This window comes from Triticum dicoccoides, chromosome 5B (assembly GCF_002162155.2).
Source record: "Triticum dicoccoides isolate Atlit2015 ecotype Zavitan chromosome 5B, WEW_v2.0, whole genome shotgun sequence".
NCBI lineage: Eukaryota > Viridiplantae > Streptophyta > Magnoliopsida > Poales > Poaceae > Triticum > Triticum dicoccoides.
In genome coordinates, this window is record NC_041389.1 from 12,320,390 (window position 1) to 12,338,874 (window position 18,485).

Below are 18,485 nucleotides of genomic sequence, written 5' to 3' on the forward strand. Positions count from 1 at the left end.
AGGAACTCTTCTCAGAAGAGGAAGCAGAGCAAGCTCGACAAGAGGCAGTTGACCTCCTGGAGGAAGAAAGAGAGATGGCCTTGATCTGGTCGACCATTTATTAGCAAGACCTGCGTCGATTCCATGCCAGGAACATAAGGGGTCGGACATTCCAGGAAGGAGACTTGGTCCTTAGAGTGGATCAGCAGAAGCCACACAAGCTCGCCCCCGCTTGGGAAGGCCCTTTCGTCGTCACCAAGGTGCTCCACAACAGAGCATACCGTCTCTTCAACGTCGAGCGCAACAAAGATGAACCGCGCGCCTGGAATGCGGAACTGCTCCGCCGATTTTACTCTTAAGAATTTAGACTGATGATATGTAATAAGAAGTACCTCTTAGTTTGATTATCAATAGACATCATTTTACGGCCTTCCGAATGATTGTTGTTTATTTCTTTTGTATGTGTTGTCTTAGCTACGAATCTGTTTCGCCTAAGATGAAGTTATAAAAATCCTACCGAGTGGTGAGTCCGCCTCCCACTCGGGGACTTAGCTGCAGCCCAGTGCTCGCCTAAGTTTGAAAAATCCTACCAAGTGGTGAGTCTGCCTCCCACTCGGAGGCTTAGCTGCAGCCCAGTGCTCGCCTAAGTTTGTAAATCCTACCGAGTGGTGAGCCCGCCTCCCACTCGGGGGCTTAGCTGCAGCCCAGTGCTCGCCTAAGTGATAAAAATCCTACCGAGTGGTGAGCCCGCCTCCCACTCGGGGCTTAGCTGCAGCCCAGTGCTCGCCTAAGTGATAAAAATCCTACCGAGTGGTGAGCCCGCCTCCCACTCGGATGCTTAGCTGCAGCCCACTGCTCGCCTAAGTTTGTAAAATCCTGCCGAGTAGTGGGCCCGCCTCCCACTCGGAGGCTTAGCTGCAGCCCAGTGCTCGCCTAAGTTTGAAAAAATCCTACCGAGTGGTGAGCCCGCCTCCCACTCGGGGGCTTGGCTACGGCCCAGTGCTCGCCTAAGTGATGAAAAATCCTACCGAGTGGTGAGCAAACCTCCCACTCGCGGGCTTCGCTGCAGTCCCGTACTCGCCTAAGTTTGAAAAATCCTACTGAGTGGTGAGTGTCGGTGTCAAAACCGGTGGATCTCGGGTAGGGGTTCCCGATCTGTGCGTCTTAGGCTGATGGTAACTGGAAGCAAGGGACACAATGTTTACCCAGGTTCGGGCCCTCTCGATGGAGGTAAAACCATACTTCCTGCTTGATTAATATTGAAGATATGAGTAGTACAAGAGTAGATCTACCACGAGATCGTAGAGGCTAAACCCTAAGAGCTAGCCTATGATGGTATGATTGTAATTGTGATCGGCCTTCTAAGGACCATCCTCTCCGGTTTATATAGACACCGGAGAGGGCTAGGGTTTACATGGAGTCGGTTACAAGGAAGGAAATACAATATCCGGATCGCCAAGCTTGTCTTCCATGCAAAGGAGAGTCCCATCTGGACAAAGGCCGAAGTCTTGAGTCTTGTATCTTCACGCTTCGATAGTCTGGACAATGTATATAGTCCGGCTGTCCGGATACCCCCTAATCCAGGACTCCCTCAGTAGCCCCTGAACCAGTCTTCAATGACGATGAGTCCGGCGCGCAGTTTTGTCTACGGCATTGCAAGGCGGGTTCCTCCTTCCGAATACTCCAAGGTCATCGTCGCACGTGGACCGTGTCCGGATCTGCAAGATGATCTTCACACACCATAGTAGGGAACATAGCATAAATCCGTTCCGCTGGCAATTTTTATACGTCGTGCCCTTGCATCATGGCCTGGTCCAACATGGACTGGCATCTCCTGCTCCACCTCGACCCGCGTTGCGAGTCGGTTTTATTGGCACGTCCTGCCAAAACAGAGATCGTGTTCCTCTTAATACGGGATCTTCATTAATGTGGGCATATGTGGCCCCACGGCGACCGTTGGTATGATTCCGTGTATTCTAGATAAGTCTCAAGCGGTCACGCTGAGGACTCTTGGTATTCATCCCTTTTATAAAGGGGTCAAGGCCTACGCCTCTTCTCCACCTCTCCTGCCCCTTCTTGCACCTCGAGCTCCAACACTCAAAACCTAAGCTCCAACACCCCAGATCCCCCAGTATGTCCCGATCTGACGCACCAGGCCGGTGGGTGGCCTCCTCGATTCAAGAGGAGGACATTGCGAAGCTTAGGGAGGTCGGATACCTGACCGCTGATATCCAGCACAGGCTTCCTCCTCCGGGGCAAGTTATCCCCACGCTGGAGCCCAACGAGAGCATCGTGTTTGTCCCTCACTTCCTCCGAGGCCTAGGCCTTACCCTTGACCCCTTTGTGAGGGGGCTCATGTTCTACTACGGCTTGGATTTCCATGATCTGGCTCCAGATGCCGTCCTCCATATCTCATCGTTCATTATTGTATGCGAGGCTTTTCTCCACGTCAACCCACACTTCGGCTTATGGCTCAAAACCTTCAATGTAAAGCCGAAGATGATCGAGGGGCGACATGCGGAGTGCGGAGGTGCCATAATAAGCAAGAACGCCGATGCCCCATGGCCAGAGGGTTCTTTTCCGGAAGTATCCGATGTATGGCAACGGAGGTGGTTTTATGTCACAGCTCCCAGAGGCACAAAGTGGGTAGCTGCCCCCGAGTTCCGCTAAGGCCCTCTGTCACAGTGAGCGTCTTGGACTGACGTAGGACGGAATTATGGGCCTGCTGGCAATCTACCAGAACTGGAGAATTGTATCCGGGAGCTTATTGAGAGGGACATAAATCTTGTCAGCATAATGCAAGTGATGCTAATCCGGCGGTTGTTGCCGTGCAAACGTCGACCTCTCCGGATGTGGGAGTTTAATCCGGAGGGTCCGCGGACTATTAAGCACTTCTTCGGCCTGAAGCTCGAAGGAATGTATAAATTATTCTTAGGACCTCAAGTAAAGTGTCCGGACAACACCAAGGAGGCGGGCCTAAGCTGCAATCGCTTAGATGCCCAAGTAAGTAACCTTAAAGCCGGACACTTCATTTATATTTATCATAACTATTATTCTGAAAATCCTTCCGTGACCAGGAATGGCTCAACAAGGCGGAGAGAATCAGGTGTTCGGCGCAAAGGAGAGTCCCATCTGGACACAGGCCGAAGTCTTGAGTCTTGTATCTTCACGCTTCGATAGTCCGGACGATGTATATAGTCCGGCTGTCCGGATACCCCCGAATCCAGGACTCCCTCAGTGAGCAAACCTCCTGCTCGGGGGCTTAGCTGTAGTCTTGTACTCGCCTAAGTTTGAAAAAAGTCCGAGTGGAGAGCAATCCTCCCACTCGGGGGCTTAGCTGTAGTCCTGTACTCGCCTAAGTTTGAAAAATCCTACCGAGTGGTGAGCATACCTCCCACTCCGAGGATTAGCTGCAGTCTCATACTCGCCTAAGTTTGGAAAAATCCTACCGAGTGGAGAGCAATCCTCCCACTCGGGGCTTAGTTGCAGTCCCGTGCTCGCCTAAGTTTGGGAAACCTTACCGGGTGGTTGACAGGAACGTCAAGGCCATTGCGGAGTGCCTTGCTGATGAGCTGATCAATGCTACTCAAGGATCACCCGATCGGTCGACTGGAACGTCAAGACCATTGCTGAGTGCCTTGCTGATGAGCTGATCAATGCTACTCAAGGATTGCCCGGTCGATCGACTGGAACGTCAAGATCATTGCTGAGTGCCTTGCTGAGGAGCTGATCAATGCTACTCAAGGTGATTGAGTGACCCTCCTTTTCCAGAAGCTGCATCAAGCAAACAGACAACAATTCGGAGAAAAACAAATTTCGTTCTAAGACAGACACAATATATGAGATGATAAATTTGAAGTTTCTTAACCGTAGAATAAAGTGCTTGGGCATCAGGCCCGAAGGATTTTTAACGGTTACAAATCCACTCGGCATTCCGAGGCAAATAAAAGCGGTGGCATAATGTTTTTTAATCACTCGGCGGGAGAAGGACTGGCCGGGTCGCAGAAGTTGTCGAGATCGATGCTGTCGGCGATGCGAGTGGCTGCCTCGAGGAAAGTGTCCATGAAGTCCTGGAAGGAGTGCTTCTTAGTGCTTGCCACTTTGAGAGCTGCCAGCTTGTCTTCCTTAGCCTCCTTGTAGTGCACTCGGACCAAAGACAAGGCGACATCAGCACCACAACGGGCAGAAGATTTCTTCCACTCTTGCACTCAGCCTGGAATCTGATTTAGCTGAGTCATCAAGGACTCGAGGTCTTGAGACATTTCCGCCTGAAGCCAGAGTTCGGCATCCACTCGAGCCATCGCCGCCTTCAGCCGAGCCAAATAGTCGACTACACCGTCCAAGTGTGATTCCAGTCGAAGCAAGTTCATCGCAACTTCGTCTTTCATGGGACAATTGATGGGGTCGAGACCTGTCACGACCTGTCCAGTTTCAGCTTCAAAGTCTTGGCAGAGTTCTGTTACATCACAACAAACAATGAGTTGACAGTATTATATATCTTAGTCGACGACGGTTATCTAACTGAACAGTCCTACCTTCAAGTTTCAAGACGAGCTTCATCGCAAGTTGCTCCAAATGAGACTCTAGCTTGCCCGTCTTGGCCCTGAGACCATCAACTTCAGCGGCCAGATTCTACTTGTCCTTCCTCAGCTGTTCGACTTCACGATTGGCGTCTGAGACAGCCGTCTTCAATTTCGCGTTCTCGTCCTCCAACTTGCCGACTGAAGCCATCTTCTGGTCCACAAGCTTCATATTCTCGCGTGCTTCCTTCAGAGCAGCTGCCAGATCCAGATCCTTCTGCTCCAAAGCTTCCTTCATCCTCTCTAAAGAAACAACACTCTTCAGACGAGACTATAGTTGGCTATTTTCACTACGCACATCTTCTTATATGATGTCACTCGGTTCAAAGAGACTGAAAGAAAAGCAGCGGAAAGTCCACCAAGCAGACGAAACAGTCGAATGGTTACCTCCCATGATGGCCGTTTCTTATTGGGCAGTCTTCAGATTCTTCTTCGCCAGTTCCAGGTCAAGTTCAACGCTGATATGCTTCTTCTTCAACGCGGTGAGCCGAGCTCCAAGACCACAAGACCTCTGCAGCCAGAAAGACAAACATTTCAGTCGACAGAAATAAGAGATAGTGAAGGAAAAGATTTACTCTAAGACTACTGCCGAATCAAATATTCAACAGTAGTCTCGGGGACTACACCCAGTGGGTGCACTTAGAGTGCCCCCACTGGATCAGATCAATACTCAGCATGAGTTCAAAAATAAAAAGACAGAGAGATATATCATCAGACCTCGGTCGACTGCCAGCAGCCGACCGTGGTGTGGGGGACTACACCCAGTGGGTGCACTCGACGTGCCCCCACTGATTCGGAAAGTGCAAAATTGAAGATCTCCTGGGTTCTAAACAAAGGAACACCCAGTGGGTGATCAAAAATAAAGCAACGATCAAAAGCTCGGTCGGAATTTTACTGACCTGGACATTGGTCTAAAGGGCAGTGCTGGCATTATAGGCTATCTGACTGGCTTCATGCATCACTTTCACCTGCTCCATGACAAGATTCGCCTGGCGAAGAGCTTCCCTAGCGGCACTCGGCGAGTCATCCAGAGTTTGATATGTAGCAAAAAGAGATGGCTCCAGCGGGGTCGAAGTAGTTGCCGGGTCGGATGAGTGGAGTTGCACCGGTGCAGCAGGCGTCTGTGCAGTCGACCCCGACGGACGATCAAAGGGTCAGCAAATGTGACGTTAGTCCGAACTACCGTCTCAGGTGCCGGTGTGGACTGAGGGATTTGGACTTCAAGTCTCCCCCTGCTCGAACCTCCACTCTTCTTCTTCCTCTCCTGAAGAGGCACTTCTTCCTCGTTGTCAGGAAGCACAACGACGTCTTGCAGATCTACATAAGGAGAGAAGTATCAAATTTTCAGTCAATCGACCACCCACTCGGTTAAACAGAACTGGGTTGGATGAACTTACCAACTCGTGAGGTGGCTTCTTATTCTCTTGGCGCCTTGTCAACGTCCATATCAGTAGCAACAGAGGTGGGGCTGGAAGGACATAAGAATTGGTCGGTCAGATCAAGAAAATCTTCAATTGACTTACGGAAACACAAACAAGATACCCACCCTGAGGCAACGGGGACGTTCATCTTGATTCATGGCAGTGTCTTCCGAGCCTTGGGAGGAGCAACCTTAGGCTGCTTGGCCACCTTCTCCGCCGGCTCCGGAGTCGACGTTCGAGTGCGCTTCTGGGTAGTGGCACTCGGAGCCACACTCCTCACACGACCGCCAGATGGATCGTGTTGCTGTTTGGATCGACGCTCGGAGCGCGGCGGAGAGTCGACCTCTTCCTCCTCATCCGACTCCTCGCTCTCCTCCTCCTCCTCTCCTTCCGGGAATTCCCACTCTCCACTCTCCTCCGCACTGCCCTCCCCCTCCAGGTCCTGCACCAAGGCATGTTCGCCGTTGGGCATTGAGTGCATCTCAGTGAATACCTGCGAAGCAAATCGATCAAAACAAGAGTCAGCCAACATCAAGTACAGTCGGAATGTAAGCAGAAAACAGTCAGAACAGAGAATGTACCTTGTTAGGTGGGTTGTCGCTTCCGAAAGGGACAACTCGCCTGGATCCCCTAGGGTTGTCTTGATTACCCGTGATACCCTTCAACGACAAGGCCGCGGTGTCGAGTGGCACTTCTTCTGGATGGACCCGAGCGGTGTCGTCCGGTCCGGAATACAACCACGTCGGGTGATCACGGTCCTGAAGAGGCTGGATACGCCGACTCAGGAACACCTCCAGCAAGTCCAAACCAGTGACACCATCATTGATGAGCCGGACCACTCGGTCTACTAACATCCTCGTCTCCATGGTCTCCGCAGCAGTAACTTTCAGTGGGGCAGGGATCTGGACTCGGTCGAATGAAAAAGGAGGAAGACCGGTCGACTGACCTGGAGGCGCAACGTCCTGGCACTAGAACCAGGACGATTGCCAACCCCTAACGGATTCAGGAAGGGTCACAGCTGGGAAAGCACTCCTATTTCTCTTTTCGATACCTAGGCCCCCGCACATCTGGATAACGTGGGTTTTCGAGTCACTCGACTTCGCCTTTTTTACCGACTAGGAACGAATGGTGAAGATGTGTTTGAAGAGACCCCAGTGCGGTCGGCACCCTAAGAAGTTCTCGCACATCGACACAAATGCGGCTAGGTACGTGATAGTGTTGGGGGAAAAGTGGTGGAGTTGTGCCCCAAAGAAGTTCAGGAACCCACGAAAGAAAGGGTGTGGAGGAAGTGAGAAACCCCGGTCGACATGAGTGGCAAGCAGGACACACTCACCCGGTCGAGGTTGCGGCTCCATCTCCCCCTTCGGCAGCCTCGCCGCCCCCTTGGCAATTAGCCCAGACTCCTCCAGGTCGGCCAGATCCTCTTGCCGGACTGAAGACCGGATCCAATTGCCTTGGATCCAACCCGGCGGCAACCCCGAGCGCGACGATGATCCACGGCTCGTTTTCTTGCCCTTCGCCGCCCCCGTCGCCTTCTTGGCGCGCTATAGCGCTGCCGTCTTGTCCTTCACCATGGCGAGAAAGCGTCGGTATCGGAGGCGGAGGCGCTTGAAGAAAGAAGAAGAGGCAGGTGTGCACAGTGCAAGCGCCCCGGCCCCATCGCCTTATCAAGGGCCACTTCCGAGTGACTGACGCATGAGGCCGAGCAATCCCGTCAAATCCTGCTACAGTTGCGCCACAACTAATGTGGCGAAAAAGGCGGTGCGATGATCGAGGCATCGTTGCTTATCTGGGCCCCCCTTTTCCGGCGCCCTCCAGCTCGCGCGCTCCCCCGAAATTTCATATCCCGCGGAATCCAGGATTCCTCGCGGGCAATCACGCCCGAGATCTCGCGCTCCAACGCAAAACTCGACGCATGAGGTCACCAATTCAATCGACAGCTCTCTGAATGGATCAAGGCAACCGAGTCGACGTTGAAGTACCAACGCCGGCGTTCTGTCTAGCAGGAAGCACTCGCGGAGGCACAAAGCTCAAGACAGGTCCAACTTTGTCCTACCTTCCTCTCACACCTTAATCCATTCGGGGGCTACTGACGAGGTTACAAACCTAGGGTAGGGTCATAGGCTCGACCTATACGTCCTACCCAAGGTCACTACCCTAGAAGACAAAAAGATCAAGAGTCAACAGAAGAGCTCCAGTCAAGTACGTCGAGTGCAATCCACTCGACGGTCACATCACTCGACGGTCACTACCTACCATCACTCGACCATATCAAAGACCGGGAGTCGGAAGAGCACGCAACGGCCAGATATTCACTCCTTAGGCTTCATGAGCATTAAGAGTACTTAATGCTGGCGTTACCAGTAATGTCCCTTACTTTACGTACATTATTTCCCTTGTAATGGAGGCGGGCTGGGGTTCTGGCGCACTCTATATAATCCACCCTCTCCTCTGGCACAAGGGTTCGCACCCTCTGTAATTCTACACACACATAATCCAATCGACCGCCTCCGAGCACTGACACATAGGGCTATTACTTCCTCCGAGAAGGGCCTTAACTCGTAAATCTCGTGTGTACATCTTCGCCATAGCTAAGATCTTGCCTCTCCATACCTACCCCCTTTCTACTGTCAGCCTTAGAACAATGACATCGTCCATGAAATAGGCTAGAATCGGCCAGACCTGCGAGTGTTGATGACCAATAGGTAAATCCACCCCGAGGTTCATCAAACGTGGAAATCGCTCCGAGACCCCAAAGTGGTGAGTAAGAGTTCACGAAACGTGCCAAAATAGGCCAAAACTGCTAGTATTGATGGCCTACACGTAAACGCACCTCGGGGATCATCAATCGTGGAAATCGCTACAGGACCTCAAAATGGTGAGCAATAGCCCATGAGACGGGCCGAATCAGCCAAAACAGCGAGTATTGATGACATACACGTAATAGAACCTTTGAGTTCAACAACCATGGAAATCGCACAGGGACCCCAAAACGGTGAGTAATAGCTCATGAAATGGGCTAGAATCGGCCAAAACGACGAGTGTTAATGAACGATTCGTAAGAACACCTTGGGGTTTAGCAATCATAGAAATCGCTCCGAGACCGCCAAATGGAGAGTAATAGTCCACAAAACGGGCCAGAATTAGCCAAAACGGCGAGTGTTGTTGACCTGCACGTAATCGCACCTTGGAGTTCAAAAACCTTGGAAATCGCATTGGGACCCCCAAAACGGTGAGTAGTAGCCCATGAAACGGGCCAGAATCGGGCAAAACAACAAGTGTTGATGAATGACACGTAAGCGCATCTTGGGGTTCAGCAACCATTAAAATCGCTTCGGGGCCCCAAAACGGTGAGTAATAGTCCACAAAACGGGCCAAAATCGGCCAAAATAGCGAGTGTTAATGACCTGCACGTAAGCGCACCTCGGGGTTCAGTAACCATGGAAATTGCTCCTTGCCCCAAAACGGTGAGTAATACTTCATGAAACGGGTCAGAATCAGCCAAAACGGTGAGTGTTGATGAATGATACGTAAGCGCACCTTGGGGTTCAGCAACCATAAATATCTCTCCGGGACCCCACAACGGTGAGTAATAATCCACGAAATGGGCCAGAATCAGCCAAAATGGCGAGTGTTAATGTCATGCACATAAGCGCACCTTTGGGTTCATCAACCAAGAAAATCGCTTCGAGACCCCAAAATGGTGAATAATAGTGCACGAAACAGGCTAGTTGGCCAAACCTGCGAGTGTTGATGACCGATAGGTAAATGCACCCCGAGGTTCATCAATCGTGGAAATCACTCCGAGACCCCAAAATGGTGAGTAATAGTCCACGAAACGCGCCAAAATCGGCCAAAACTGCTAGTGTTGATGACCTACACGTGAACACAACTCGAGGATCATTAATCGTGGAAATCGCTCCAGGACCTCAAAATAGCGAGCAATAGCCCATGAGATGGGCCGAATCAGCCAAAACGGCGAGTGTTGATGACCTGCACGTAATAGCACATTTGAGTTCAAAAACCATGGAAATCGCACAGGGACCCCCAAACGGTGAGTAATAGCCCATGAAACGGGCTAGAATAGGCCAAAACGGCAAGTGTTGATGAACGATACGTAGGCACGCCTTTGGGTTTAGCAATAATAAAAATTGCTCCGAGACCCTGAAGTGGTCCGTGAAACAGGCCAGAATCAGCCAAAACAGCGAGTGTTGATTACCTGCATGTAATCGCACCTTGGAGTTCAAAAACCATGGAAATCGCACCAGGACCCCAAAACGATGAGTAATAGCCCATGAAACGGGCCAGCATCGGCCAAAATGGCGAGTGTTGATGAATGACACGTAAGCGCACCTTGGGCTTCAGCAACCATAAAAACGCTCCGAGACCCCAAAATTTTGAGTAATAGTCCACGATACGGGCCAGAATCGGCCAAAATAGCGAGTGTTAATGACATGCACCTAAGCGCACCTCGGGGTTCAATAACCTTGGAAATTGCTCCTTACCACAAAATGATGAGCAAAAGTCCATGAAACGGGTCAGAATCAGCCAAAATGGTGAGTGTTGATGAACGACACGTATGCACACCTTGGGGTTCAACAACCATAAAAATCACTCTTGTACCCCAAAACGGTGAGTGTTAATGGCATGCACGTAAGCGCACCTTGGGGTTCATAAACCAAGAAAATCACTTCGGGACCCTAAAACGGTGAATAATAGTCCACGAAACGGGTCAGAATAGGCCAAACCTGCGAGTGTTGATGACTGAGAGGTAAATGCACCCCGAGGTTCATCCATCATAAAAAAATCGCTCCGAGACCCAATATGATGAGTAATAGTCCACAAAATGCGCCAAAATCGGCCAAATCTGCTAGTGTTGATGACATACATGTAAACGCACCTCGGGGATCATCAATCGTGGAAATTGCTCCAGGACCTCAAAAGGTGAGGAATAGCCCATGAGACGGGCCGAATCAGCCAAAATGGCGAGTGTTGATGACCTGCACGTAATAGCACCTTGGTGTTCTATAATCATGGAAATCACGCAGGGACCCCAAAACGGTGAGTAATAGGCCATGAAACGCGCTAGAATCAGCCGAAACGGTGAGTGTTGATGAACGATACGTAAGCACACCTTAGGGTTTAGCAATCGTAAAAATCGCTCTGGAACCCCAAAATGGTCCACGAAATGGTCCAGAATCAACCAAAACGGTGAGTGGTGAAGACCTGCACGTAATCATATCTTGGAGTTCAAAAACCATGGAAATTGCACCGGGAGCCCAAAACGGTGAATAATAGCCCATCAAACGGGCCAGAATCGGGCAAAACGGCGAACGTTGATGAATGATACGTAAGCGCATCTTGGGGTTCAGCAACCATTAAAATCGCTTCGGGACCCCAAAACGGTGAGTAATTGTCCACGAAACTGGCCAGAATCGGCCAAAATTACGAGTGTTAATGACCTGCACGTAAGCGCACATTGGGGTTCACTAACCATAAAAATCGCTCCGGAACCCCAAATCGATGAGTAATAGCCCATGAAACGGGCCAGAATCTGCCAAAATGGCGAGTATTGATGAACGACACGTAAGTGCACCTTGGGCTTCAGCAACCATAAAAATCGCTCCGGGACCCCAAAATTGTGAGTAATAGTCCATGAAACGGGCCAGAATCGGCCAAAATAGCGAGTGTTAATGACCTGCACGTAAGCGCACCTCGGGGTTCAGTAACCATGGAAATTGCTCCTTACCCCAGAACGGTGAGTAATAGTTAATGAAACGGATCAGAATCGGCCAAAACGATGAGTGTTGATGAACGATACGTAAGCGCACCTTGGGGTTCATCAACCATAAAAATCGCTCCGGGACCCCAAAACAGTGAGTAATAGTCCACGAAATGGTCCAGAATCGGCCAAAACGGCGAGTGTTAATGTCATGCACGTAAGCGCACCTAGGGGTTCATCAACCAAGAAAATCGCTTCGAGACCCCAAAATGGTGAGTAATAGTCCATGAAACAGGCCAGAATCAGCCAGACCTGCGAGTGTTGATGACTCATAGGTAAATGCACCCCGAGATTCATCAATCATGGAAATCGCTCCGAGATCCCAAAATGGTAAGTAATAGTCCACGAAAGGCGCCAAAATCGGCCAAAACTGCTAGTCTTGATGACCTAGACGTAAACACAACTCGGGGGTCATTAATCGTGGAAATTGCTCCAGGACCTCAAAATGGCAAGCAATAGCCCATAAGACGGGCCGAGTCAGCCAAAACAGCGAGTGTTGATGACCTGCATGTAATAGCACCTTTGAGTTCAACAACCATGAAATCGCACAGGGACCCCAAAACGGTGAGTAATAGCCCATGAAACGGGATAGAATCAGCCAAAACGGCGAGTGTTGATGAATGATACGTAAGCACACCTTGGGGTTTAGCAATCATAAAAATCGCTCCAGGACAACAAAATGGTCCATGAAATAGGCCAGAATCAGCCATAACGGCAAGTGGTGATTACCTGCACGTAAGCGCACCTTGGCTTCAGTTACCATGGAAATTGCTCCTTACCACAAAACGGTGAGTAATAGTCCATGAAACGGGTCAGAATCGGCCAATACAGCGAGTGTTGATGAACGATACATAAGCGCACCTTGGGGTTCAACAACCATAAAAATCACTTTAGGACCCCAAAACGGTGAGTGCTAATGTCATGCACGTAAGTGCACCTTGGGGTTCATAAACCAAGAAAACCGCTTCGGGACCCCAAACGGTGAGTAATAGTCCATGAAACGGGCCAGAATCGTCCAAACCTGCGAGTGTTGATGACAGAGAGGTAAATGCACCCCGACTTTCATCTATCATAAAAATCACTCCAAGACGCCAATATGGTGAGTAATAGTCCACGAAACGCGCCAAAATCGGCCAAAACTGCTAGTGTTGATGACCTACATGGAAACACACCTCGGGGATCATCAATCGTGGAAATTGCTCCAGGACCTCAAAAGGTGACAATAGCCCATGAGACGGGCCGAATCAGCCAAAATGGCGAGTATTGATGACCTGCACGTAACTGCATGTAATAGCACCTTGGAGTTCTACAACCATGGAAATCGCACAGGGACCCCAAAACGGTGAGAAATAGCCCATGAAACGGGCTAGAATCAGCTGAAACGGCGAGCACACCTTAGGGTTTAGCAATAATAAAAATCGCTCCGGGACCCCAAAATAGTCCACGAAATGGGCCAGAATCAGCCAAAACGGCGACTGTTGATGACCTACACGTAATCGCATCTTGGAGTTCAAAATCCATGGAAATCGCATCGGGACCCCAAAACGGTGAGTAATAGCCCATGAAACGGGCCAAAATCGGGCAAAACGGCGAGTGTTGATGAATGACATGCAAGCGCATCTTGGGGTTCAACAACCACTAAAATCGCTTCAGGACCCCAAAACGGTGAGTAATTGTCCACGAAACTGGCCAAAATCGGCCAAAATGGCGAGTGTTAATGACCTGCACGTAAGCCCACATTGGGGTTCAGTAACCATAAAAATCGCTCCGGAACCCCAAATCGATGAGTAAAAGACCATGAAATGGGCCAGAATCTGCCAAAATGGCGAGTGTTGATGAACGACACATAAGCGCACCTTGGGCTTCAGTAACCATAAAAATCGCTCCAGGACCCCAAAATGGTGAGTAATACTCCAGGAAATAGGCCAGAATCGGCCAAAATAGCGAGTGTTATTGACCTACACGTAAGTGCACCTCGAGGATCAATTACATAACCCGGTGTCAACAACAATTATGAATCGGAATTATCCGTTTTTATAACCCGGCGATTTTGGAAATCATAGATCGGCAAGTTCTACATTTTCAAACCGGCTGAATATCAGTTGAATATTTGAAGACCAATATTTTTCTCAGCTCAGTGCATTGAAGGCCAATTTAAATGGATTCTTTATTCGCAAAATATCTTCTGCAAGAAAATTGATTATGAAGCTGGTCTGTTGACCCGGATTTTTCAAAAGAAGTATCTGGATTTTTTGCATTGACAAAGTGGAAACATATTTGCTAAGGAGATTTGTTATTAATTCATGGGCGTGTATCAAGAAGGAAATGACATGGGCTTAAAGATGATCAGGTGCCGGCTTACAAAATTTTTTAACCAGGAGCACAACCTATCAAAGTTGTTCTGGTGTTTATTTTGCAGGATTAGTTTAACATGGATAACTCCAAATTAAACTGTAGGCTAATGTCAGGGATATACCCCGCGGTGTTACCCGGCCAGACTTGGCGGCTCACCAGAGACCCGGCAGACATTTGACGACTCACTGGAGACCCGCCCGATCCTCGGCGTACTATTAGTGACCCGGCGGGCGGATCAGACGGACGACAAGGCCCAAGGCCCAGAAAGCCGGCTTATACTCTGGTGGGCCGGCTTAAGAGAAAAGGCATGATGAATATTTCCCTTACAAGGAAGTAAGACTCGAACTTGTATCTCGTTTGTAATAGAAGATAAGTTAGTGCTAGTCCTACTAGGAATCCACATGTAACCCGCCCCTTCAACTTATATAAGGAGGGGCAGGGCACCTGAGGGAGTTCCGGACTAGGGGGTGTCCGAATAGCCGAACTATCATCATCGGCCGGACTCCAAGACTATGAAGATACAAGATTGAAGACTTTGTCCCGTGTCCGGATGGGACTTTCCTTGGCGTGGAACGCAAGCTTGGCGATAGGGATATGTAGATCTCCTACCTTTATAACCGACTTTGTGTAACCCTAGCCCTCTCCGGTGTCTATATAAACCGGATGGCTGTAGTCCATAGGACGAACAGCAATCATACCATAGGCTAGCTTCTAGGGTTTAGGCTCTTTGATCTCGTGGTAGATCCACTCTTGTAACACACATCATCAATATTAATCGAGTAGGACGTAGGGTTTTACCTCCATCAAGAGGGCCCGAACCTGGGTAAAACATCGTGTCCCTTGTCTCCTGTTACCATCCGCCTAGACGCACAGTTCGGGACCCCCTACCCGAGATCCGCCGGTTTTGACACCGACATTGGTGCTTTCATTGAGAGTTCCTCTGTGTCGTCACCGATAGGCTCGATGGCTTCTTCGACCATCATCAACGCCGCGGTCTAGGGTGAGACCTTTCTCCCCGGATAGATCTTCGTATTCGGCGGCTTCGCACTGCAGGCCAATTCGCTTGGCCAACTGGAGCAGGTCGAAAGCTACGCCCCTGGCCGTCAGGTCAGATTTGGAAGTTTGAACTTCACAGCTGACATCCGCGGGGACTTGATCCTCGATGGATTCGAGCCACAGCCGAGTGTACCGCACTATCACGGCGAGCGTGATTTAGCTCTGTAGCCCGACAGTACCCTGGAGGCCCCACTCGAAACCGCTCCGATCTTCAATCCGGAGCCGGCTGCGCAGATCGAGGACGGATGCCTAGACATCACCTCAGGGGCTGCAACCTCTATGGCGATAGAGCCGAACACTGACTTTGTCCCTCATAAAGCTCGTGACACCGAGGTGCCGGACTCCTCGCCGGACTCCGAACCCCCCGCGCCCTCCCCGGTCGAATCCGATTGGGCGCCGATCATGGAATTCACCGCAGCGGACATCTTTCAACACTCACCTTTCGGCGACATCTTGAGTTCGCTAAAGTATCTCTCGTTATCAGGAGAGCCCTGGCCGGACTGCGGTCAGGAAGGTTGGGATGCGGACGACGAAGAAATTCAAAGCCCACCCACCACCCACTTGGTAGCCGCTGTCAACGATCTAACCGACATGCTATACGACGACTCCGAAGACATCGACGGTATGGACGACGATGCCGGAGATGACCAAGAACCAGCGCCTAACAGGCACTCGAAAGCCACCCCAGCTCACAACGTATACGTGGTGGATACACCAAAAGGAAGCGACAATGGGGAAACACGGGACGTGGCGAAGGACAACTCCCCCAACAAACAAACAAAGCGGCGACGCAAGCACCGCCCGAAGACCGGCATCGACAAAAACGGCACCCATACGGACCCGCCCCTAGAGCAGGGCGAAGCAGTGGACGACGCACATGTCAACAAGCAGCCAGCTGGACATGAACTGGACAAGCAACCCATCCCCGGCGAAGATGATCTCACATCACCAGAGCATATGAATCTTCATAAAAGGCTCGTCGCCACAGCAAGAAGTTTGAACAAGCAAAAGCGGAAGCTCAAAACAGTGGAGGACGCACTCAGAATGAGATGGAGCAAAGTACTCAACACCGCAGATAAATATGGCACTAGTCACCAGACAAAGAGCTACCCGAAGCGCAAGTTGTTGCCCGAATTTGACGAGGAGGCCTTAGAGGCCCCGCAGTCAAAAAAGAAAGAAGCCGCCTGGCCGGACAGACGACCAGATGACAGGCCAAGAGCAACAAGGGGCGCCGCACACAAGCCGGCACACAATCAGCATAAAGATCCTTGGAAAAAGGATAACCCGGCCAGGTCTATCTATGGGCCAAAAAAGAAGACTCCAGGAAGTAACACAACCAGCCGAGCATTTGAAGACAATGGCACACCCAAATACAGGGGCGCCGCACACCCACTATGTTTTACCGACGAGGTACTGGATCATGGATTTCCAGCGGGATTCAAACCCGTAAACATAGAGGCATATGACGGAACAATAGAACCCAGAGTCTGGATTGAGGATTATATCCTACACATACATATGGCAAGAGGAGACGATCTCCATGCCATAAAATACCCACCCCTCAAGCTCAAAGGGCCGGCTCGGCATTGGCTTAAAAGCCTCCCAGAAAATACGATTGGAAGTTGGGAAGAGCTTGAGGATGCGTTTCGAGCAAATTTTCAGGGGACTTATGTCCGGCCTCCGGATGCAGACGATTTAAGTCACATAACTCAACAGCCCGGAGAGTCAGCACGCAAATTCTGGAACAGGTTCCTCACTAAAAAGAACAAAATAGTCGACTGTCCGGACGCTGAAGCCTTAGCAGCCTTTAAACACAACTTCCGAGACGAATGGCTCGCCAGACACCTCGGCCTGGAAAAAACAAGAACAATGGCCGCACTAACAAGCCTCATGACACGCTTTTGCGCAGGGGAAGACAGCTGGCTGGCTAGATGCAGCACCAGCGACCCGAGTACATCCAAAATCAGGGATGGAAATGGGAAATCACGACGCAGAAAAGATCAGCGCCGAAATAAAGAAAATGGCCCAAATAGTACGGCGGTCAACGCCGGATTCAAAAGCTCTCGGCCGAACAACAAAACACTGCCCTAAAGGATAACAGTGACGAGCTATCCAACCTAAACAAGATTCTAGATAGACTGTGTCAAATACATGGTACCTCCGGGAAGCCTGCAAACCATACCCATAAAGATTGTTGGGTCTTCAAGCAGTCCGGTCGACTTAACGCCGAACACAAGGGGCTCGACACATCAAGTGAAAGTGACGAAACCCAAAAGCAGCACTCCGGAAAACAAAAGACTTTCCCACTAGAAGTCAAAACAGTGAACTCACTTCATGTGATAACACGCAGCGCGGCACCTGCCATGCCAGGACACCGTCCGCAGAATGGGGATAGAACCTACCAAAATTCGCTATAGCAGCACTTCCTTCAGAGGAGTGACGCCAGGCCCTTTTTAGCCAATTATACAGGCTCTGTACCACTAGAGGTTGTGTTCGGTGCATCCGACAACCCCCGTCGTGAAAAGCTCACTCCCCATCGCCCCATTTAGCAGTAGCCCTTAAGCACTACTAGGGCGTACAGCTTTCACCCGCTTTAATGCAATACCACATTACGCGTCTCTTACGCTTAACAATGCCCGGTCCACGTGGCATAATCTCAAAACTCCAGGTGTCTCTCGACCACGGAGAATGTGCGGCTGCCTCGACAACCACACACTAATCCGACCTTGCAGGTCAAAGCCCCTAAAAACAGGTCATTTAGACCTCGGAAATGGTTAGACGAGTCCGGCGTAACTTAACAAGGGGCTTCCCAGCCGCATACCCCTTTTTTTAGGGGGCTGCGCGCATAAATGATGAAAGCCAATAAAGCTCAACTTTCTTCATCTTCCAAATTATACCTTATTTTAATACAATTTTTGCACGATATTTCTTAGAAATTAGTCCTTCTCTTTTACAGATGAAGCATGTGCTACACCCGTCCAGGATACAGCACAACGGAGACACAGGCGCAGACGTGCAGTAGGGACCCGCTGCAAGGATTCTTTTTAGATTAAGACCATGTGTAAACCTTTCTTACTGTCTCTTGTTGATACACATCCCCCGGTTTCCTACCAGAGCCGAGGAGGAGGCTGGCGTTTTGGCATCGGCCGCGTCAGAAGTTCCCGCCTGTACCTGGACACTAGGGGCTTAGGGCTTTGTTCTGCCCGATATCATAAAGACCGAACACCTCAGGGAGTGTTCGGCGTCTTGAGTTAGGCCTTATATGCATCAGCTCCGAATCATGTCTTTGGTCAAATGTTGGGTTTGCCCGGC